This window comes from Pongo abelii, chromosome Y, assembly GCF_028885655.2.
Source record: "Pongo abelii isolate AG06213 chromosome Y, NHGRI_mPonAbe1-v2.0_pri, whole genome shotgun sequence".
Classification (NCBI taxonomy): Eukaryota; Metazoa; Chordata; class Mammalia; order Primates; family Hominidae; genus Pongo; species Pongo abelii.
In genome coordinates this window covers 20,664,429-20,688,197 of record NC_072009.2, presented here as the reverse complement: position 1 = coordinate 20,688,197, position 23,769 = coordinate 20,664,429, and positions in this window count along the sequence as shown.

Here is a 23,769-nt window from a genome sequence, read left to right as displayed (position 1 = left end):
AGGGTGTTTCCAAACTCCTCTATCAAAAGGCAGGTTCAACTCTGTGTGTTGAATGCACACATCAGAAAGAAGTTTCTGAGAATGCTTCTGTCTAGCGTTTATGTGAAAATATTTCCTTTTCAAGCATACGCCTCAAAGCGCTCCAAATATGCCGTTGCAGATTCTACAAAAAGTGTGTTTCAAAACTGCTCTATGAAAAGAAAGGTTCAAAGCTGTGAGGTGAATACACATATCGTGAAGAAGTTTCTGAGAAAGCTTCAGTCTAGTGTTTAGGTGAAGATATTTCACTTCCCAGAATAGGCCTCAAAGCGCTCCAAATATCCACTTCCAGATTCTAAAGAAAAGTGTTTCAAAACTGCTTTTTGGAAAAGAAGCTTCAACTCTGTGAGTTGAAAGCACTCATTACGAAGAGGTTTCTGAGAGTTCTTCCGTCTAGTTTTCATGTGAAGATGTTTCCATTTCAAGCATATTTCTCAAATCGCTCCAAATATTCACCTGCAAATTCTACAAAAAGGGTGTTTCCAAACTTCTCTATCAATAGGAAGGTTCGACTCTGTGAGTTGAATGCCCTCCTCACAAAGAAGTTTCTGAGAATGCTTCTCTCCAGTTTTTAGGTGAAGATATATCATTTCCCAGCATAGGCCTCAAAGCGCTCCAAATATCCACTTGCAGATTCTACAAAAAGAGTGTTTCAAAACTCCTCTTTCAAAAGGAAGTTTCAAGTCTGTGAGTTGAATGAAGTCATGACAAAGAAGTTTCTGAGAATGCTTCTGTCTACTTTTTATGTGAAGATATTTCCTTTTGCAGCACACGCCTCAAATAGCCCCAAACATCCACTAGCAAATTCTACAAAAAGAGGGTTTCAAAAAAGCGCTATCTAAAGGAAGATTGCACTATGTGAGTTAAACGCATAAAGCACACGGAAGTTTCTGAGAATGCTTCCGTCTAGTTCTCATGGGAAGATATTTCCTTTCCCATTGTTGGCCTCTTAGCACTCCAATATACACTTGCAGATTCTAGAAAAAGAGTGTTTCAAAACTGCTCTATCAAAAGGCAGGTTCAACACGGTGAGTTGAATATGCACATGAGAAAAAGTTTCTGAGAATGCTTCTGTCTGGTTTTTATGTGAAGATATTTCGTTTTCCAGCACAGGCCTCAAAGCGCTCCAATTATCCACTTGCAGACTATACAAAAACAGTGTTTCAAAACTGTTCTATCCAAAGGAATGTTCAGCTCTGTGAGTAGAATTCACTCATCACGAGGAAGTTTCTGAGAATGCTGCTGTCTAGTTTCTATAAGAAGACATTTCCTTTTCTAACATAGGTCTCAAAGCGCTCACAATAAGCCCTGGCACACTCTACAAAAGGAGTGTTTCCAAAATGTTCTATCAAAATGAACGTTGAAGACTGTGAGTTAAATGCACACGTCAAACTGAAGTTTCTGAGAATGGTTCTGTCTAGGGTTTATGTGAAGATATTTTCTTTTCCAGCATAGGCCTCCAAAAGCTCGAAATATCCACTTGCAGATTTTCTAAAAAGGGTGTTTCCAAACTGTTCTATCAAAAGGAAGGTTCAACTCTGTGAGTTGAATGCTCACATCACAAAGAAGTTTCTGAGAATGCTTCTGTCTAGTGTTCATGTGAAGATATTTCCTTTTCAAGCATAGGCCTCAAAGCGCTCCAGATATGCAGTTGCAGACTCTACAAAAAGTGTGTTTCAAAAGTGTTCTATGAAAAGAAAGTTTCAACTCTGTGAGTTGAATGCACATATCGTGAAGAAGTTTCTGAGAATGCTTCTGTCTAGTTTTTAGGTGAAGATATTTCATTTCCCAGCATAGGCCTCAAAGCGCTCCAAATATGCACTTGCAGATTCTACAAAAGGAGTGTTTCAAAACTGCTCTTTCAAAAGGAAGGTTCAAGTCTGTGAGTTGAATGCACTCATCAGAAAGAAGTTTCTGATAATGGTTCTGTCTAGTTTTCATCTGCAAGTATTTCCTTTTCCACTAGATGCCGCAATCGCACCAAATTTCCACCTGCAGTTTCCACAAAAAGAGTGTTGCAGGACTGCTCCAGGAAAAGGAATCTTCAACTCTCTCAGTTCAATCCCCTCAAGACATAGAAGTTTCTGATAATGTTTCTGTCTAGCTTCTATATGAAGATATTTCCTTTTCCAGCATAAGCCTCAAAGAGCTCCAAATATCCACTTGCGAATTCTACAAAAACAGTGTTGCAATACTTTTCTACCAAAAGGAAGGTACAACTCTGTGAGTTCAATGCACTCATCACACAGAAGGTTCACAGAATGCTTCCATCTAGCTTTTACGCAATGATATTTCCTTTTGCAGCAAAGGCTTCAAAGCGCTCTTAATGTCCACTGGCAGATTCTACGAAGAGTGTCTCAAAACTGCTCTATCAAAAGGTAGGTTGAACTCTGTGAGTTCAATGCCCAAAGCACAGGGAACCTTCTGAGAATGCTTTTATGTAGTTTCTACGTGAACATATTTTCTTTTCCAGCATTGGCCTCCAAGCACTCCATCCATCCACTTGAAAATTCTACTAAAAGAGTGTTTCAAAACTTCTCTACCAAAAGAAAGGTTGAACTTTGTGAGTTCAAGGCACACATCACAAAGAAGTTTCTGAGAATGCTTCTTTCCAGCTTTTACGTGAAGAGATATCCTTTTCCAGCATAGGCCTCAAAGCGCTCCATATATCCACTTGCACATTCTAGCAAAGCGTGTATCAACACTGCTCTTTCAAAAGGAAGCTTCAAGTCTGTGAGTTGAATGCACTCATCACAAAGACGTTTCTGAGAATTCTCCTGTCTAGTTTTCATGTGAAGATGCTTCCATTTAAAATCTAGGCCTCAAATACCTCCAAATATTCACTTGCACATTCTACAAAAAGGCTGTTTCAAATCTTCTCTATCAATTGGAAGGTTCAACTCTGTAAATTGAATGCACTCACCACAAAGAAGATTCCGAGATTGCTTCTGTCTACTTTGTATGTGAAGACATTTCCTTTTCCAACATAGGCCTCAAAGCGCTCCAAAAAACACTTGCAGATTCTAAAAAAACAGTTTTTCAAAACTGTTCTATCAAAAGGAACGTTCAACTCTGTGAGTTGAAGGCACTCATCACAAAGAGGTTTCTGAGAATGCTTCTGTCTAGTTTTTATGGGATGATATTTCTTATTCCAACATTGGCCAAAAAGCGCTCCAAATATCCGCCTTCAGACGGCACTGAAAGAGGGTCTCAAAAATGCTCTATCAGAAGGAAGGTTCAAGTCTGTGAGTTGAATGCTCTCATCACACAGAAGGTTCTGAGAATACTTCAGTCTAGTTTTTATCAGAAGATATTTCCATTTCCTTGCATAGGCCTGAAATCCCTCCAAATATCGACTTGCAGATTATACGAATAGAGTATTTCCAAACTGCTCTGTCAAACGGCAGGATCAACTCTGTGAGTTGAATGAACACATCATGAAGAAGTCTCTGAGAATGCTTCTGTCTAGTTTTTAGTTGAAGATATTTCATTTCCCAGCATCGTCTCAAAGCGCTCCAAATATCCACTTGCAGATTCTACAAAAACTTTGTTTCTAAACTGCTCTTTGAAAAGGAAGGTCCAAGTCTGTGAGTTGAATGCACTCATCGCAAAGAATTTTCTGAGAATGCTTCTGTCTAGTTTTCACGTGAAGATATTTCCTTTTCCAACATTGGCCCCGAAGCCCTCCTAACATCCACTTGCAGATTTTACAAAAAGAGTGTTTCCAAACTGCTCTATCAAAAGGCAGGTTCAACTCTGTGAGTCAAATGCACGCATCGTGAAGAAGCTTCTGAGAATGCTACTGTCTAAGTTTTAGGTGAAGATATTTCATTTCCCAGCAAAGGCTTCAAAGCGCTCTAAATATCCACTTGCAGATTCTACAAGAAGAGTGTTTCAAAACTGCTCTTCCAAAAGGAAGGTTCAAGTCTGTGAGTTGAATGCACTCATCAAAAAGAAGTTTCTGAGAATGCTTCTCTCTAGTTTTTATGTGAAGATATTTCCTTTTCCAGCATAGGCCTCAAATCGCTCCAAACATCCACTAGCAAATTCTACAAAAGGAGTGTTTCAAAACTGTGCTATCAAAAGGAAGATTCCACTATTTGAGTTGAAGGCATAAAGCACACGGAAGTTTCTGACAGTGCTTCCGTCTAGTTCTCATGTGAAGTTATTTCCTTTTCCAGTGTTGGCCTCTTAGCACTCCAAATAACCACTTGCAGATCCTAGAAAGAGTGTTTCAAAACTGCTCTACCAAAAGGAAGGTTCAACTCGGTGAGTTGAATGCGCACCTCGCAAAAAGTTTCTGAGAGTGCTTCGGTTTAGTTTTTATGTGAAGATATTTCGTTTTCCAGCACAGTACTCAAAGCGCTCTAAATAGCCACTTGCAGAGTCTATAAAAAGAGTGTTTCAAAACTGTTCTATCGAAAGGAACGTTCAACTCTGTGAGTAGAATGCACTCATCACAAGGAAGTTTCTGAGAATGCTTCTGTCTAGTTTTTATGTGAAGAAATTTCCTTTTCCAACATAGGCCTCAAAGCGCTCCAAATAAACACCTGCAGATTCTACAAAAGGGGTCTTTCCAAAATGTTCTATCAAAACCAACGTTCAAGCCTGTGAGCTGAATGCACTCACCACACAGAAGTTTCTTAGACGTCTTCTGTCTAGTGTTTATGTGGAAATATTCTCTTTTACAGCATAGGCCTCAAATACCTCCAAATATCAACGTGCAGATTTTACAAAAAGGGTGTTTCCAAACTCCTCCATCAAAAGGCAGGTTCAACTCTGTGTGTTTAATGCACACATCAGAAAGAAGTTTCTGAGAATGCTTCTGTCTAGCCTTTATGTGAAAATATTTCCTTTTCAAGCATACGCCTCAAAGCGCTCCAAATATGCCGTTGTAGACTCTACAAAAAGTGTGTTTCAAAACTGCTCTACGAAAAGAAAGGTTCAAAGCTGTGAGTTGAATACACAGATCGTGAAGAAGTTCCTGAGAATGCTTCAATCTAGTGTTTAGGTGAAGATATTTCACTTCCCAGCATAGGCCTCAAAGCGCTCCAAATATCCACTTCCAGATTCTACAGAAAAGTGTTTCAAAACTGCTCTTTGGAAAGGAAGCTTCAACTCTGTGAGTTGAAAGCACTCATTGCGAAGAGGTTTCTGGGAGTTCTTCCGTCTAGTTTTCATGTAAAGATGTTTCCATTTCAAGCATAGGTCTCTAATCGCTCCAAATATTCACCTGCAAATTCTACAAAAAGGGTGTTTCAAAACTTCTCTATCAATAGGAAGGTTCAACTCTGTGAGTTGAATGCACTCCTTACAGAGAAGTTTCTGAGAATGTTTCTATCTATGTTTTACGCGAAGATATTTCCTTTTCCAACACAGGCCTCAATGCGCTCCGAATCAACACTTCCAGATACTACAAAAACAGTGTTTCAAAACTGTTCTATCAAAAGGAACGTTCAACTCTGTGAGTTGAAGGCACTCATCACAAAGAAGTTTCTGAGAATGCTTCTGTCAATCTTGTATGCAATGAGATTTCCTTTTGCAGCATAGGACTTAAAGCTCTCCAAATATCCACTTGCAGATTCCACAAAAAGAGTGTTGCAAAACTTCTCTATCAAAAGGCAGGTTGAACTCTGTGTGTTGAATGCCCAAAACACAGGGAACTTTCTGAGAATGCTTTTGTCTAGTTTCCACGTGAAGATAGTTCCTTTTCCAACATAGGCCTCAAAGCGCTCTGAATATCCACTTGCCGATTGTACAAAAAGAGTGTTGCAAAACTTCTCTATCAAAAGGCAGGTTGAACTCTGTGTGTCGAATGCCCAAAACACAGGGAACTTGCTGAGAATGCTTTTGTCTAATTTCTACGTGAAGATATTTCCTTTTCCATCATAGGCCTCAAAGTGCTCCGAATAAACACTTGTAGATCCCACCAAAAGAGTGTTTCAAAGCTCTTCCATCTACAGGAACTTTCACGTCTGTGAGTTGAATGCACTCATCACAAAGAGGTTTCTGAGAATTCTTCTGTTTAGTTTTTATGTGATGATATTTCATTTTCCAGCATTGGCCTAAAGGTGCTCCAAATATCCACCTTCAGATGGGACTGAAAGAGTGTTTCAAAACTGAACTATCAAAAGGAAGGTTCAAGTCTGTGAGTTGAATGCACTCATCCACAGAAGCTTCTGAGAATGCTTCTGTCTCGTTTTTAGGCGAAGATATTTCCTTTTCCTTGCATAGGCCTCAAATCGCTCCAAATATCCCCTTGCAGATATTACAAAGAGAGTGTTTCCAAACTGCCCTATCGAAAGGCAGTTTCAACTCTGTGAGTTGAAGGCACGTATGGTGAAACAGTTTCTGAGAATGCTTGTGTGTACTTTTTAGGTGAAGGTATTTCCTTTTCCAGCACAGGCCTCAAATCGCTCCAAACATCCAGTAGCAAATTCTACAAAAGGAGTGTTTCAAACCTGTGCTATCCAAAGGAAGATTCCACTATATGAGTTGAACGCATAAAGCACACGGAAGTTTCTGAGAATCCTTCCGTCTAGTTCTCAGGTGAAGATATTTACTTTTCCAGTGTTGGCCCTTTAGCACTCCAAATATCCACTTTCAGATTCTACAAAAAGAGTGTTTCAAAACTGCTCTATCAAAACGCAGGTTCCACTCGGTGAGTTGAATGCACGCATCGGAAAAGATTTCTGAGAATTCTTCTGTCTAGTTTTTATGGGAAGATATTTTCTTTTCCAGCATAGGCCTCAAATCGCTCCAAACATCCACGAGCAAATTCTACGAAAGGAGTGTGTCAAAACGGTGCTATCAAAAGGAAGATTCCACTATGTGAGTTGAATGCATGAAGCACACGGAAGTTTCTGACAATGCTTCCGTCTAGTTCTCATGTGAAGATATTTCCTTTTCCAGTGTTGACCTCTTAGCACTCCAAATATCCACTTGCAGATCCTAGAAAAAGAGTGTTTCAAAACTGCTCTACCAAAAGCCAGGTTTCACTCGGTGAGTTGAATGCGCACATCGCAAAATGTTTCTGAGAACGCTACTGTCTAGTTCTTATGTGAAGATATTTCGTTTTCCCGCCTGGGCTTCAAAGCGCTCCAAATAGCCACTTGTAGAGTCTATAAAAAGAGTGTTTCAAAACTCTTCTATCAAAAGGAACTTTCAACTCTGTGAGTACAATGCACTCATCACAAGGAAGTTTCCGAGAATGCTTCTGTCTACTGTTTATGTGAAGATATTTCCTTTTCCAACCTAGGCCTCAATGCGCTCCAAATAAACACCTGCAGATCCTACAAGAGGGGTGTTTCCAAACTGTTCTATCAAAACCAGCGTTCAAGTCTGTGAGCTGAATGCACTCATCACACAGAAGTTTCTTAGAAGGCTTGTGTCTAGTGTTTATGTGAAAATATTTTCTTTTACAGCATAGGCCTCAAATAGCTCCAAATATCAACTTGCAGATTTTACAAAAAGGGAGTTTCCAAACTCCTCTATCAAAAGACAGGTTCAACTCTGTGAGTCGAATGCACACATCAGAAAGAAGTTTCTGAGAATGCTTCTGTCTAGCGTTTATGTGAAAATATTTCCTTTTCAAGCACACGCCTCAAAGCGCTCCAAATATGCCGTTGCAGATTCTACAAAAAGTGGGTTTCAAAACTGCTCTACGAAAAGAAAGGTTCAAAGCTGTGAGTTGAATACACAGATCGTGAAGAAGTTTCTGAGAATGCTTCAGTCTAGTGTTTAGGTGAAGATATTTCACTTCCCAGCATAGGCCTCAAAGCGCTCCAAATATCCACTTCCAGATTCTACAGAAAAGTGTTTCAAAACTGCTCTTTGGAAAGGAAGCTTCAACTCTGTGAGTTGAAAGCACTCATTACGAAGAGGTTTCTGAGAATTCTTCTGTCCAGTTTTCATGTGAAGATGTTTCCATTTCAAGCATAGGTCTCCAATCGCTCCAAATATTCACCTGCAAATTCTACAAAAAGGGTGTTTCAAAACTTCTCTATCAATAGGAAGGTTCAACTCTGTGAGTTGAATGCCCTCCTCACAAAGAAGTTTCTGAGAATGCTTCTGTCTACTTTTTACGTGAAGATATTTCCTTTTCCTACACAGGCCTCAAAGCGCTCCGAATCAACACTTCCAGATACTACCAAAACAGTGTTTCAAAACTGTTCTATCAAAAGGAACGTTCAACTCTGTGAGTGGAAGGCACTCATCGCAAAGAGGTTTCTGAGAATGCTTCTGTCTAGTTTTTATGTGATGATATTTCGTATTGCAGCATTGGCCAAAAAGCGCTCCAAACATCCATCTTCAGATGGCAATGAAAGTGGGTCTCAAAAGTGCTCTATCAGAAGGAAGGTTCAAGTCTGTGAATTGAATGCTCTCATCACACAGAAGGTTCTGAGAATGATTCAGTCTAGTTTTTATCAGAAGATATTTCCTTTTCCTTGCATAGGCCTCAAATCGCTCCAAATATCGAATTGCAGTTTACACCAATAGAGTGTTTCCAAACTGCTCTGTGAAACGGCAGGTTCAACTCTGTGAGTTGAATGCGCACATGAGGAAGAAGTCTCTGAGAATGCTTCTGTCTAGTTTTTAGGTGAAGATATTTCATTTCCCAGCCTCGCCTCAAAGCGCTCCAAATATCCACTTTCAGATTCTACAAAAACTGTGTTTCTAAACTGCTCTTTGTAAAGGAAGGTTCAAGTCTGTGAGTTGAATGCACTCATCACCAAGAAGTTTCTGAGAATGCTTCTGTCTAGTTTTCATGTGAAGATATTTCCTTTTCCAACATTGACCCGAAGCCCTCGTAATATCCACTTGCAGATTTTACAAAAAGAGTGTTTCCAAACTGCTCTATCAAAATGAGATTCAACTCTGTGAGTTGAATGCACGCATCGTGAAGAAGCTTCAGAGAATGCTACGGTCTACGTTTTAGGTGAAGATATTTCATTTCCCAGCATAGGCTTCAAAGCGCTCTAAATATCCACTTGCAGATTCTACAAAAAGAGTGTTTCAAAACTGCTCTTCCAAAAGGAAGGTTCAAGGCTGTGAGTTCAATGCACTCATCATAAAGAAGTTTCTGAGAACGCTTCTCTCTAGTTTTTATGTGAAGATATTTCCTTTTCCAGCATAGGCCTCAAATCGCTCCAAACATCCACTAGCAAATTCTACAAAAGGAGTGTTTCAAAACTGTGCTATCAAAAGGAAGATTCCACTATTTGAGTTGAAGGCATAAAGCACACGGAAGTTTCTGACAATGCTTCCGTCTAGTTCTCATGTGAAGTTATTTCCTTTTCCAGTGCTGGCCTCTTAGCACTCCAAATATCCACTTGCAGATCCTAGAAAAAGAGTTTTTCAAAACTGCTCTACCAAAAGGAAGCTTCAACTCGGTGAGTTGAATGCGCACCTCGCAAAATGTTTCTGAGAGTGCTTCGCTGTTGTTTTTATGTGAAGATATTTCGTTTTCCAGCATAGGACTCAAAGCGCTCCAAGTAGCCACTTACAGAGTCTCTAAAAAGAGTGTTTCAAAACTGTTCTATCAAAAGGAACGTTCAACTCTGTGAGTAGAATGCTCTCATCACAAGGAAGTTTCTGAGAATGCTTCTGTCTAGTTTTTATGTGAAGAAATTTCCTTTTCCAACATAGGCCTCAAAGCCCTCCAAATAAACATCTGCAGATTCTACAAAAGGGGTCTTTCCAAAATGTTCTATCAAAACCAACGTTCAAACCTATGAGCTGAATGCACTCACCACACAGAAGTTTCTTAGACGTCTTCTGTCTAGTGTTTATGTGAAAATATTTTCTTTTACAGCATAGGCCTCAAATAGCTCCAAATATCAACTTGCAGATTTTACAAAAAGGGTGTTTCCAAACTCCTCTATCAAAAGGCAGGTTCAACTCTGTGTGTTGAATGCACACATCAGAAAGAAGTTTCTGAGAATGCTTCTGTCTAGCGTTTATGTGAAAATATTTCCTTTTCAAGCATACGCCTCAAAGCGCTCCAAATATGCCGTTGCAGATTCTACAAAAAGTGTGTTTCAAAACTGCTCTATGAAAAGAAAGGTTCAAAGCTGTGAGGTGAATACACATATCGTGAAGAAGTTTCTGAGAAAGCTTCAGTCTAGTGTTTAGGTGAAGATATTTCACTTCCCAGAATAGGCCTCAAAGCGCTCCAAATATCCACTTCCAGATTCTAAAGAAAAGTGTTTCAAAACTGCTTTTTGGAAAAGAAGCTTCAACTCTGTGAGTTGAAAGCACTCATTACGAAGAGGTTTCTGAGAGTTCTTCCGTCTAGTTTTCATGTGAAGATGTTTCCATTTCAAGCATATTTCTCAAATCGCTCCAAATATTCACCTGCAAATTCTACAAAAAGGGTGTTTCCAAACTTCTCTATCAATAGGAAGGTTCGACTCTGTGAGTTGAATGCCCTCCTCACAAAGAAGTTTCTGAGAATGCTTCTGTCCAGTTTTTAGGTGAAGATATATCATTTCCCAGCATAGGCCTCAAAGCGCTCCAAATATCCACTTGCAGATTCTACAAAAAGAGTGTTTCAAAACTCCTCTTTCAAAAGGAAGTTTCAAGTCTGTGAGTTGAATGAAGTCATGACAAAGAAGTTTCTGAGAATGCTTCTGTCTACTTTTTATGTGAAGATATTTCCTTTTGCAGCACACGCCTCAAATAGCCCCAAACATCCACTAGCAAATTCTACAAAAAGAGGGTTTCAAAAAAGCGCTATCTAAAGGAAGATTGCACTATGTGAGTTAAACGCATAAAGCACACGGAAGTTTCTGAGAATGCTTCCGTCTAGTTCTCATGGGAAGATATTTCCTTTCCCATTGTTGGCCTCTTAGCACTCCAATATACACTTGCAGATTCTAGAAAAAGAGTGTTTCAAAACTGCTCTATCAAAAGGCAGGTTCAACACGGTGAGTTGAATATGCACATGAGAAAAAGTTTCTGAGAATGCTTCTGTCTGGTTTTTATGTGAAGATATTTCGTTTTCCAGCACAGGCCTCAAAGCGCTCCAATTATCCACTTGCAGACTATACAAAAACAGTGTTTCAAAACTGTTCTATCCAAAGGAATGTTCAGCTCTGTGAGTAGAATTCACTCATCACGAGGAAGTTTCTGAGAATGCTGCTGTCTAGTTTCTATAAGAAGACATTTCCTTTTCTAACATAGGTCTCAAAGCGCTCACAATAAGCCCTGGCACACTCTACAAAAGGAGTGTTTCCAAAATGTTCTATCAAAATGAACGTTGAAGACTGTGAGTTAAATGCACACGTCAAACTGAAGTTTCTGAGAATGGTTCTGTCTAGGGTTTATGTGAAGATATTTTCTTTTCCAGCATAGGCCTCCAAAAGCTCGAAATATCCACTTGCAGATTTTCTAAAAAGGGTGTTTCCAAACTGTTCTATCAAAAGGAAGGTTCAACTCTGTGAGTTGAATGCTCACATCACAAAGAAGTTTCTGAGAATGCTTCTGTCTAGTGTTCATGTGAAGATATTTCCTTTTCAAGCATAGGCCTCAAAGCGCTCCAGATATGCAGTTGCAGACTCTACAAAAAGTGTGTTTCAAAAGTGTTCTATGAAAAGAAAGTTTCAACTCTGTGAGTTGAATGCACATATCGTGAAGAAGTTTCTGAGAATGCTTCTGTCTAGTTTTTAGGTGAAGATATTTCATTTCCCAGCATAGGCCTCAAAGCGCTCCAAATATGCACTTGCAGATTCTACAAAAAGAGTGTTTCAAAACTGCTCTTTCAAAAGGAAGGTTCAAGTCTGTGAGTTGAATGCACTCATCAGAAAGAAGTTTCTGATAATGGTTCTGTCTAGTTTTCATCTGCAAGTATTTCCTTTTCCACTAGATGCCGCAATCGCACCAAATTTCCACCTGCAGTTTCCACAAAAAGAGTGTTGCAGGACTGCTCCAGGAAAAGGAATCTTCAACTCTCTCAGTTCAATCCCCTCAAGACATAGAAGTTTCTGATAATGTTTCTGTCTAGCTTCTATATGAAGATATTTCCTTTTCCAGCATAAGCCTCAAAGAGCTCCAAATATCCACTTGCGAATTCTACAAAAACAGTGTTGCAATACTTTTCTACCAAAAGGAAGGTACAACTCTGTGAGTTCAATGCACTCATCACACAGAAGGTTCACAGAATGCTTCCATCTAGCTTTTACGCAATGATATTTCCTTTTGCAGCAAAGGCTTCAAAGCGCTCTTAATGTCCACTGGCAGATTCTACGAAGAGTGTCTCAAAACTGCTCTATCAAAAGGTAGGTTGAACTCTGTGAGTTCAATGCCCAAAGCACAGGGAACCTTCTGAGAATGCTTTTATGTAGTTTCTACGTGAACATATTTTCTTTTCCAGCATTGGCCTCCAAGCACTCCATCCATCCACTTGAAAATTCTACTAAAAGAGTGTTTCAAAACTTCTCTACCAAAAGAAAGGTTGAACTTTGTGAGTTCAAGGCACACATCACAAAGAAGTTTCTGAGAATGCTTCTTTCCAGCTTTTACGTGAAGAGATATCCTTTTCCAGCATAGGCCTCAAAGCGCTCCATATATCCACTTGCACATTCTAGCAAAGCGTGTATCAACACTGCTCTTTCAAAAGGAAGCTTCAAGTCTGTGAGTTGAATGCACTCATCACAAAGACGTTTCTGAGAATTCTCCTGTCTAGTTTTCATGTGAAGATGCTTCCATTTAAAATCTAGGCCTCAAATACCTCCAAATATTCACTTGCACATTCTACAAAAAGGCTGTTTCAAATCTTCTCTATCAATTGGAAGGTTCAACTCTGTAAATTGAATGCACTCACCACAAAGAAGATTCCGAGATTGCTTCTGTCTACTTTGTATGTGAAGACATTTCCTTTTCCAACATAGGCCTCAAAGCGCTCCAAAAAACACTTGCAGATTCTAAAAAAACAGTTTTTCAAAACTGTTCTATCAAAAGGAACGTTCAACTCTGTGAGTTGAAGGCACTCATCACAAAGAGGTTTCTGAGAATGCTTCTGTCTAGTTTTTATGGGATGATATTTCTTATTCCAACATTGGCCAAAAAGCGCTCCAAATATCCGCCTTCAGATGGCACTGAAAGAGGGTCTCAAAAATGCTCTATCAGAAGGAAGGTTCAAGTCTGTGAGTTGAATGCTCTCATCACACAGAAGGTTCTGAGAATACTTCAGTCTAGTTTTTATCAGAAGATATTTCCATTTCCTTGCATAGGCCTGAAATCGCTCCAAATATCGACTTGCAGATTATACGAATAGAGTATTTCCAAACTGCTCTGTCAAACGGCAGGATCAACTCTGTGAGTTGAATGAACACATCATGAAGAAGTCTCTGAGAATGCTTCTGTCTAGTTTTTAGTTGAAGATATTTCATTTCCCAGCATCGTCTCAAAGCGCTCCAAATATCCACTTGCAGATTCTACAAAAACTTTGTTTCTAAACTGCTCTTTGAAAAGGAAGGTCCAAGTCTGTGAGTTGAATGCACTCATCGCAAAGAATTTTCTGAGAATGCTTCTGCCTAGTTTTCACGTGAAGATATTTCCTTTTCCAACATTGGCCCCGAAGCCCTCCTAACATCCACTTGCAGATTTTACAAAAAGAGTGTTTCCAAACTGCTCTATCAAAAGGCAGGTTCAACTCTGTGAGTCAAATGCACGCATCGTGAAGAAGCTTCTGAGAATGCTACTGTCTAAGTTTTAGGTGAAGATATTTCATTTCCCAGCAAAGGCTTCAAAGCGCTCTAAATATCCACTTGCAGATTCTACAAGAAGAGTGTTTCAAAACTGCTCTTCCAAAAGGAAGGTTCAAGTCTGTGAGTTGAATGCACTCATCAAAAAGAAGTTTCTGAGAATGCTTCTCTCTAGTTTTTATGAGAAGATATTTCCTTTTCCAGCATAGGCCTCAAATCGCTCCAAACATCCACTAGCAAATTCTACAAAAGGAGTGTTTCAAAACTGTGCTATCAAAAGGAAGATTCCACTATTTGAGTTGAAGGCATAAAGCACACGGAAGTTTCTGACAGTGCTTCCGTCTAGTTCTCATGTGAAGTTATTTCCTTTTCCAGTGTTGGCCTCTTAGCACTCCAAATAACCACTTGCAGATCCTAGAAAGAGTGTTTCAAAACTGCTCTACCAAAAGGAAGGTTCAACTCGGTGAGTTGAATGCGCACCTCGCAAAAAGTTTCTGAGAGTGCTTCGGTTTAGTTTTTATGTGAAGATATTTCGTTTTCCAGCACAGTACTCAAAGCGCTCTAAATAGCCACTTGCAGAGTCTATAAAAAGAGTGTTTCAAAACTGTTCTATCGAAAGGAACGTTCAACTCTGTGAGTAGAATGCACTCATCACAAGGAAGTTTCTGAGAATGCTTCTGTCTAGTTTTTATGTGAAGAAATTTCCTTTTCCAACATAGGCCTCAAAGCGCTCCAAATAAACACCTGCAGATTCTACAAAAGGGGTCTTTCCAAAATGTTCTATCAAAACCAACGTTCAAGCCTGTGAGCTGAATGCACTCACCACACAGAAGTTTCTTAGACGTCTTCTGTCTAGTGTTTATGTGGAAATATTCTCTTTTACAGCATAGGCCTCAAATACCTCCAAATATCAACGTGCAGATTTTACAAAAAGGGTGTTTCCAAACTCCTCCATCAAAAGGCAGGTTCAACTCTGTGTGTTTAATGCACACATCAGAAAGAAGTTTCTGAGAATGCTTCTGTCTAGCCTTTATGTGAAAATATTTCCTTTTCAAGCATACGCCTCAAAGCGCTCCAAATATGCCGTTGTAGACTCTACAAAAAGTGTGTTTCAAAACTGCTCTACGAAAAGAAAGGTTCAAAGCTGTGAGTTGAATACACAGATCGTGAAGAAGTTCCTGAGAATGCTTCAATCTAGTGTTTAGGTGAAGATATTTCACTTCCCAGCATAGGCCTCAAAGCGCTCCAAATATCCACTTCCAGATTCTACAGAAAAGTGTTTCAAAACTGCTCTTTGGAAAGGAAGCTTCAACTCTGTGAGTTGAAAGCACTCATTGCGAAGAGGTTTCTGGGAGTTCTTCCGTCTAGTTTTCATGTAAAGATGTTTCCATTTCAAGCATAGGTCTCTAATCGCTCCAAATATTCACCTGCAAATTCTACAAAAAGGGTGTTTCAAAACTTCTCTATCAATAGGAAGGTTCAACTCTGTGAGTTGAATGCACTCCTTACAGAGAAGTTTCTGAGAATGTTTCTATCTATGTTTTACGCGAAGATATTTCCTTTTCCAACACAGGCCTCAATGCGCTCCGAATCAACACTTCCAGATACTACAAAAACAGTGTTTCAAAACTGTTCTATCAAAAGGAACGTTCAACTCTGTGAGTTGAAGGCACTCATCACAAAGAAGTTTCTGAGAATGCTTCTGTCAATCTTGTATGCAATGAGATTTCCTTTTGCAGCATAGGACTTAAAGCTCTCCAAATATCCACTTGCAGATTCCACAAAAAGAGTGTTGCAAAACTTCTCTATCAAAAGGCAGGTTGAACTCTGTGTGTTGAATGCCCAAAACACAGGGAACTTTCTGAGAATGCTTTTGTCTAGTTTCCACGTGAAGATAGTTCCTTTTCCAACATAGGCCTCAAAGCGCTCTGAATATCCACTTGCCGATTGTACAAAAAGAGTGTTGCAAAACTTCTCTATCAAAAGGCAGGTTGAACTCTGTGTGTCGAATGCCCAAAACACAGGGAACTTGCTGAGAATGCTTTTGTCTAATTTCTACGTGAAGATATTTCCTTTTCCATCATAGGCCTCAAAGTGCTCCGAATAAACACTTGTAGATCCCACCAAAAGAGTGTTTCAAAGCTCTTCCATCTACAGGAACTTTCACGTCTGTGAGTTGAATGCACTCATCACAAAGAGGTTTCTGAGAATTCTTCTGTTTAGTTTTTATGTGATGATATTTCATTTTCCAGCATTGGCCTAAAGGTGCTCCAAATATCCACCTTCAGATGGGACTGAAAGAGTGTTTCAAAACTGAACTATCAAAAGGAAGGTTCAAGTCTGTGAGTTGAATGCACTCATCCACAGAAGCTTCTGAGAATGCTTCTGTCTCGTTTTTAGGCGAAGATATTTCCTTTTCCTTGCATAGGCCTCAAATCGCTCCAAATATCCCCTTGCAGATATTACAAAGAGAGTGTTTCCAAACTGCCCTATCGAAAGGCAGTTTCAACTCTGTGAGTTGAAGGCACGTATGGTGAAACAGTTTCTGAGAATGCTTGTGTGTACTTTTTAGGTGAAGGTATTTCCTTTTCCAGCACAGGCCTCAAATCGCTCCAAACATCCAGTAGCAAATTCTACAAAAGGAGTGTTTCAAACCTGTGCTATCCAAAGGAAGATTCCACTATATGAGTTGAACGCATAAAGCACACGGAAGTTTCTGAGAATCCTTCCGTCTAGTTCTCAGGTGAAGATATTTACTTTTCCAGTGTTGGCCCTTTAGCACTCCAAATATCCACTTTCAGATTCTACAAAAAGAGTGTTTCAAAACTGCTCTATCAAAACGCAGGTTCCACTCGGTGAGTTGAATGCACGCATCGGAAAAGATTTCTGAGAATTCTTCTGTCTAGTTTTTATGGGAAGATATTTTCTTTTCCAGCATAGGCCTCAAATCGCTCCAAACATCCACGAGCAAATTCTACGAAAGGAGTGTGTCAAAACGGTGCTATCAAAAGGAAGATTCCACTATGTGAGTTGAATGCATGAAGCACACGGAAGTTTCTGACAATGCTTCCGTCTAGTTCTCATGTGAAGATATTTCCTTTTCCAGTGTTGACCTCTTAGCACTCCAAATATCCACTTGCAGATCCTAGAAAAAGAGTGTTTCAAAACTGCTCTACCAAAAGCCAGGTTTCACTCGGTGAGTTGAATGCGCACATCGCAAAATGTTTCTGAGAACGCTACTGTCTAGTTCTTATGTGAAGATATTTCGTTTTCCCGCCTGGGCTTCAAAGCGCTCCAAATAGCCACTTGTAGAGTCTATAAAAAGAGTGTTTCAAAACTCTTCTATCAAAAGGAACTTTCAACTCTGTGAGTACAATGCACTCATCACAAGGAAGTTTCCGAGAATGCTTCTGTCTACTGTTTATGTGAAGATATTTCCTTTTCCAACCTAGGCCTCAATGCGCTCCAAATAAACACCTGCAGATCCTACAAGAGGGGTGTTTCCAAACTGTTCTATCAAAACCAGCGTTCAAGTCTGTGAGCTGAATGCACTCATCACACAGAAGTTTCTTAGAAGGCTTGTGTCTAGTGTTTATGTGAAAATATTTTCTTTTACAGCATAGGCCTCAAATAGCTCCAAATATCAACTTGCAGATTTTACAAAAAGGGAGTTTCCAAACTCCTCTATCAAAAGACAGGTTCAACTCTGTGAGTCGAATGCACACATCAGAAAGAAGTTTCTGAGAATGCTTCTGTCTAGCGTTTATGTGAAAATATTTCCTTTTCAAGCACACGCCTCAAAGCGCTCCAAATATGCCGTTGCAGATTCTACAAAAAGTGGGTTTCAAAACTGCTCTACGAAAAGAAAGGTTCAAAGCTGTGAGTTGAATACACAGATCGTGAAGAAGTTTCTGAGAATGCTTCAGTCTAGTGTTTAGGTGAAGATATTTCACTTCCCAGCATAGGCCTCAAAGCGCTCCAAATATCCACTTCCAGATTCTACAGAAAAGTGTTTCAAAACTGCTCTTTGGAAAGGAAGCTTCAACTCTGTGAGTTGAAAGCACTCATTACGAAGAGGTTTCTGAGAATTCTTCTGTCCAGTTTTCATGTGAAGATGTTTCCATTTCAAGCATAGGTCTCCAATCGCTCCAAATATTCACCTGCAAATTCTACAAAAAGGGTGTTTCAAAACTTCTCTATCAATAGGAAGGTTCAACTCTGTGAGTTGAATGCCCTCCTCACAAAGAAGTTTCTGAGAATGCTTCTGTCTACTTTTTACGTGAAGATATTTCCTTTTCCTACACAGGCCTCAAAGCGCTCCGAATCAACACTTCCAGATACTACCAAAACAGTGTTTCAAAACTGTTCTATCAAAAGGAACGTTCAACTCTGTGAGTGGAAGGCACTCATCGCAAAGAGGTTTCTGAGAATGCTTCTGTCTAGTTTTTATGTGATGATATTTCGTATTGCAGCATTGGCCAAAAAGCGCTCCAAACATCCATCTTCAGATGGCAATGAAAGTGGGTCTCAAAAGTGCTCTATCAGAAGGAAGGTTCAAGTCTGTGAATTGAATGCTCTCATCACACAGAAGGTTCTGAGAATGATTCAGTCTAGTTTTTATCAGAAGATATTTCCTTTTCCTTGCATAGGCCTCAAATCGCTCCAAATATCGAATTGCAGTTTACACCAATAGAGTGTTTCCAAACTGCTCTGTGAAACGGCAGGTTCAACTCTGTGAGTTGAATGCGCACATGAGGAAGAAGTCTCTGAGAATGCTTCTGTCTAGTTTTTAGGTGAAGATATTTCATTTCCCAGCCTCGCCTCAAAGCGCTCCAAATATCCACTTTCAGATTCTACAAAAACTGTGTTTCTAAACTGCTCTTTGTAAAGGAAGGTTCAAGTCTGTGAGTTGAATGCACTCATCACCAAGAAGTTTCTGAGAATGCTTCTGTCTAGTTTTCATGTGAAGATATTTCCTTTTCCAACATTGACCCGAAGCCCTCGTAATATCCACTTGCAGATTTTACAAAAAGAGTGTTTCCAAACTGCTCTATCAAAATGAGATTCAACTCTGTGAGTTGAATGCACGCATCGTGAAGAAGCTTCAGAGAATGCTACGGTCTACGTTTTAGGTGAAGATATTTCATTTCCCAGCATAGGCTTCAAAGCGCTCTAAATATCCACTTGCAGATTCTACAAAAAGAGTGTTTCAAAACTGCTCTTCCAAAAGGAAGGTTCAAGGCTGTGAGTTCAATGCACTCATCATAAAGAAGTTTCTGAGAACGCTTCTCTCTAGTTTTTATGTGAAGATATTTCCTTTTCCAGCATAGGCCTCAAATCGCTCCAAACATCCACTAGCAAATTCTACAAAAGGAGTGTTTCAAAACTGTGCTATCAAAAGGAAGATTCCACTATTTGAGTTGAAGGCATAAAGCACACGGAAGTTTCTGACAATGCTTCCGTCTAGTTCTCATGTGAAGTTATTTCCTTTTCCAGTGCTGGCCTCTTAGCACTCCAAATATCCACTTGCAGATCCTAGAAAAAGAGTTTTTCAAAACTGCTCTACCAAAAGGAAGCTTCAACTCGGTGAGTTGAATGCGCACCTCGCAAAATGTTTCTGAGAGTGCTTCGCTGTTGTTTTTATGTGAAGATATTTCGTTTTCCAGCATAGGACTCAAAGCGCTCCAAGTAGCCACTTACAGAGTCTCTAAAAAGAGTGTTTCAAAACTGTTCTATCAAAAGGAACGTTCAACTCTGTGAGTAGAATGCTCTCATCACAAGGAAGTTTCTGAGAATGCTTCTGTCTAGTTTTTATGTGAAGAAATTTCCTTTTCCAACATAGGCCTCAAAGCCCTCCAAATAAACATCTGCAGATTCTACAAAAGGGGTCTTTCCAAAATGTTCTATCAAAACCAACGTTCAAACCTATGAGCTGAATGCACTCACCACACAGAAGTTTCTTAGACGTCTTCTGTCTAGTGTTTATGTGAAAATATTTTCTTTTACAGCATAGGCCTCAAATAGCTCCAAATATCAACTTGCAGATTTTACAAAAAGGGTGTTTCCAAACTCCTCTATCAAAAGGCAGGTTCAACTCTGTGTGTTGAATGCACACATCAGAAAGAAGTTTCTGAGAATGCTTCTGTCTAGCGTTTATGTGAAAATATTTCCTTTTCAAGCATACGCCTCAAAGCGCTCCAAATATGCCGTTGCAGATTCTACAAAAAGTGTGTTTCAAAACTGCTCTATGAAAAGAAAGGTTCAAAGCTGTGAGGTGAATACACATATCGTGAAGAAGTTTCTGAGAAAGCTTCAGTCTAGTGTTTAGGTGAAGATATTTCACTTCCCAGAATAGGCCTCAAAGCGCTCCAAATATCCACTTCCAGATTCTAAAGAAAAGTGTTTCAAAACTGCTTTTTGGAAAAGAAGCTTCAACTCTGTGAGTTGAAAGCACTCATTACGAAGAGGTTTCTGAGAGTTCTTCCGTCTAGTTTTCATGTGAAGATGTTTCCATTTCAAGCATATTTCTCAAATCGCTCCAAATATTCACCTGCAAATTCTACAAAAAGGGTGTTTCCAAACTTCTCTATCAATAGGAAGGTTCGACTCTGTGAGTTGAATGCCCTCCTCACAAAGAAGTTTCTGAGAATGCTTCTGTCCAGTTTTTAGGTGAAGATATATCATTTCCCAGCATAGGCCTCAAAGCGCTCCAAATATCCACTTGCAGATTCTACAAAAAGAGTGTTTCAAAACTCCTCTTTCAAAAGGAAGTTTCAAGTCTGTGAGTTGAATGAAGTCATGACAAAGAAGTTTCTGAGAATGCTTCTGTCTACTTTTTATGTGAAGATATTTCCTTTTGCAGCACACGCCTCAAATAGCCCCAAACATCCACTAGCAAATTCTACAAAAAGAGGGTTTCAAAAAAGCGCTATCTAAAGGAAGATTGCACTATGTGAGTTAAACGCATAAAGCACACGGAAGTTTCTGAGAATGCTTCCGTCTAGTTCTCATGGGAAGATATTTCCTTTCCCATTGTTGGCCTCTTAGCACTCCAATATACACTTGCAGATTCTAGAAAAAGAGTGTTTCAAAACTGCTCTATCAAAAGGCAGGTTCAACACGGTGAGTTGAATATGCACATGAGAAAAAGTTTCTGAGAATGCTTCTGTCTGGTTTTTATGTGAAGATATTTCGTTTTCCAGCACAGGCCTCAAAGCGCTCCAATTATCCACTTGCAGACTATACAAAAACAGTGTTTCAAAACTGTTCTATCCAAAGGAATGTTCAGCTCTGTGAGTAGAATTCACTCATCACGAGGAAGTTTCTGAGAATGCTGCTGTCTAGTTTCTATAAGAAGACATTTCCTTTTCTAACATAGGTCTCAAAGCGCTCACAATAAGCCCTGGCACACTCTACAAAAGGAGTGTTTCCAAAATGTTCTATCAAAATGAACGTTGAAGACTGTGAGTTAAATGCACACGTCAAACTGAAGTTTCTGAGAATGGTTCTGTCTAGGGTTTATGTGAAGATATTTTCTTTTCCAGCATAGGCCTCCAAAAGCTCGAAATATCCACTTGCAGATTTTCTAAAAAGGGTGTTTCCAAACTGTTCTATCAAAAGGAAGGTTCAACTCTGTGAGTTGAATGCTCACATCACAAAGAAGTTTCTGAGAATGCTTCTGTCTAGTGTTCATGTGAAGATATTTCCTTTTCAAGCATAGGCCTCAAAGCGCTCCAGATATGCAGTTGCAGACTCTACAAAAAGTGTGTTTCAAAAGTGTTCTATGAAAAGAAAGTTTCAACTCTGTGAGTTGAATGCACATATCGTGAAGAAGTTTCTGAGAATGCTTCTGTCTAGTTTTTAGGTGAAGATATTTCATTTCCCAGCATAGGCCTCAAAGCGCTCCAAATATGCACTTGCAGATTCTACAAAAAGAGTGTTTCAAAACTGCTCTTTCAAAAGGAAGGTTCAAGTCTGTGAGTTGAATGCACTCATCAGAAAGAAGTTTCTGATAATGGTTCTGTCTAGTTTTCATCTGCAAGTATTTCCTTTTCCACTAGATGCCGCAATCGCACCAAATTTCCACCTGCAGTTTCCACAAAAAGAGTGTTGCAGGACTGCTCCAGGAAAAGGAATCTTCAACTCTCTCAGTTCAATCCCCTCAAGACATAGAAGTTTCTGATAATGTTTCTGTCTAGCTTCTATATGAAGATATTTCCTTTTCCAGCATAAGCCTCAAAGAGCTCCAAATATCCACTTGCGAATTCTACAAAAACAGTGTTGCAATACTTTTCTACCAAAAGGAAGGTACAACTCTGTGAGTTCAATGCACTCATCACACAGAAGGTTCACAGAATGCTTCCATCTAGCTTTTACGCAATGATATTTCCTTTTGCAGCAAAGGCTTCAAAGCGCTCTTAATGTCCACTGGCAGATTCTACGAAGAGTGTCTCAAAACTGCTCTATCAAAAGGTAGGTTGAACTCTGTGAGTTCAATGCCCAAAGCACAGGGAACCTTCTGAGAATGCTTTTATGTAGTTTCTGCGTGAACATATTTTCTTTTCCAGCATTGGCCTCCAAGCACTCCATCCATCCACTTGAAAATTCTACTAAAAGAGTGTTTCAAAACTTCTCTACCAAAAGAAAGGTTGAACTTTGTGAGTTCAAGGCACACATCACAAAGAAGTTTCTGAGAATGCTTCTTTCCAGCTTTTACGTGAAGAGATATCCTTTTCCAGCATAGGCCTCAAAGCGCTCCATATATCCACTTGCACATTCTAGCAAAGCGTGTATCAACACTGCTCTTTCAAAAGGAAGCTTCAAGTCTGTGAGTTGAATGCACTCATCACAAAGACGTTTCTGAGAATTCTCCTGTCTAGTTTTCATGTGAAGATGCTTCCATTTAAAATCTAGGCCTCAAATACCTCCAAATATTCACTTGCACATTCTACAAAAAGGCTGTTTCAAATCTTCTCTATCAATTGGAAGGTTCAACTCTGTAAATTGAATGCACTCACCACAAAGAAGATTCCGAGATTGCTTCTGTCTACTTTGTATGTGAAGACATTTCCTTTTCCAACATAGGCCTCAAAGCGCTCCAAAAAACACTTGCAGATTCTAAAAAAACAGTTTTTCAAAACTGTTCTATCAAAAGGAACGTTCAACTCTGTGAGTTGAAGGCACTCATCACAAAGAGGTTTCTGAGAATGCTTCTGTCTAGTTTTTATGGGATGATATTTCTTATTCCAACATTGGCCAAAAAGCGCTCCAAATATCCGCCTTCAGATGGCACTGAAAGAGGGTCTCAAAAATGCTCTATCAGAAGGAAGGTTCAAGTCTGTGAGTTGAATGCTCTCATCACACAGAAGGTTCTGAGAATACTTCAGTCTAGTTTTTATCAGAAGATATTTCCATTTCCTTGCATAGGCCTGAAATCGCTCCAAATATCGACTTGCAGATTATACGAATAGAGTATTTCCAAACTGCTCTGTCAAACGGCAGGATCAACTCTGTGAGTTGAATGAACACATCATGAAGAAGTCTCTGAGAATGCTTCTGTCTAGTTTTTAGTTGAAGATATTTCATTTCCCAGCATCGTCTCAAAGCGCTCCAAATATCCACTTGCAGATTCTACAAAAACTTTGTTTCTAAACTGCTCTTTGAAAAGGAAGGTCCAAGTCTGTGAGTTGAATGCACTCATCGCAAAGAATTTTCTGAGAATGCTTCTGCCTAGTTTTCACGTGAAGATATTTCCTTTTCCAACATTGGCCCCGAAGCCCTCCTAACATCCACTTGCAGATTTTACAAAAAGAGTGTTTCCAAACTGCTCTATCAAAAGGCAGGTTCAACTCTGTGAGTCAAATGCACGCATCGTGAAGAAGCTTCTGAGAATGCTACTGTCTAAGTTTTAGGTGAAGATATTTCATTTCCCAGCAAAGGCTTCAAAGCGCTCTAAATATCCACTTGCAGATTCTACAAGAAGAGTGTTTCAAAACTGCTCTTCCAAAAGGAAGGTTCAAGTCTG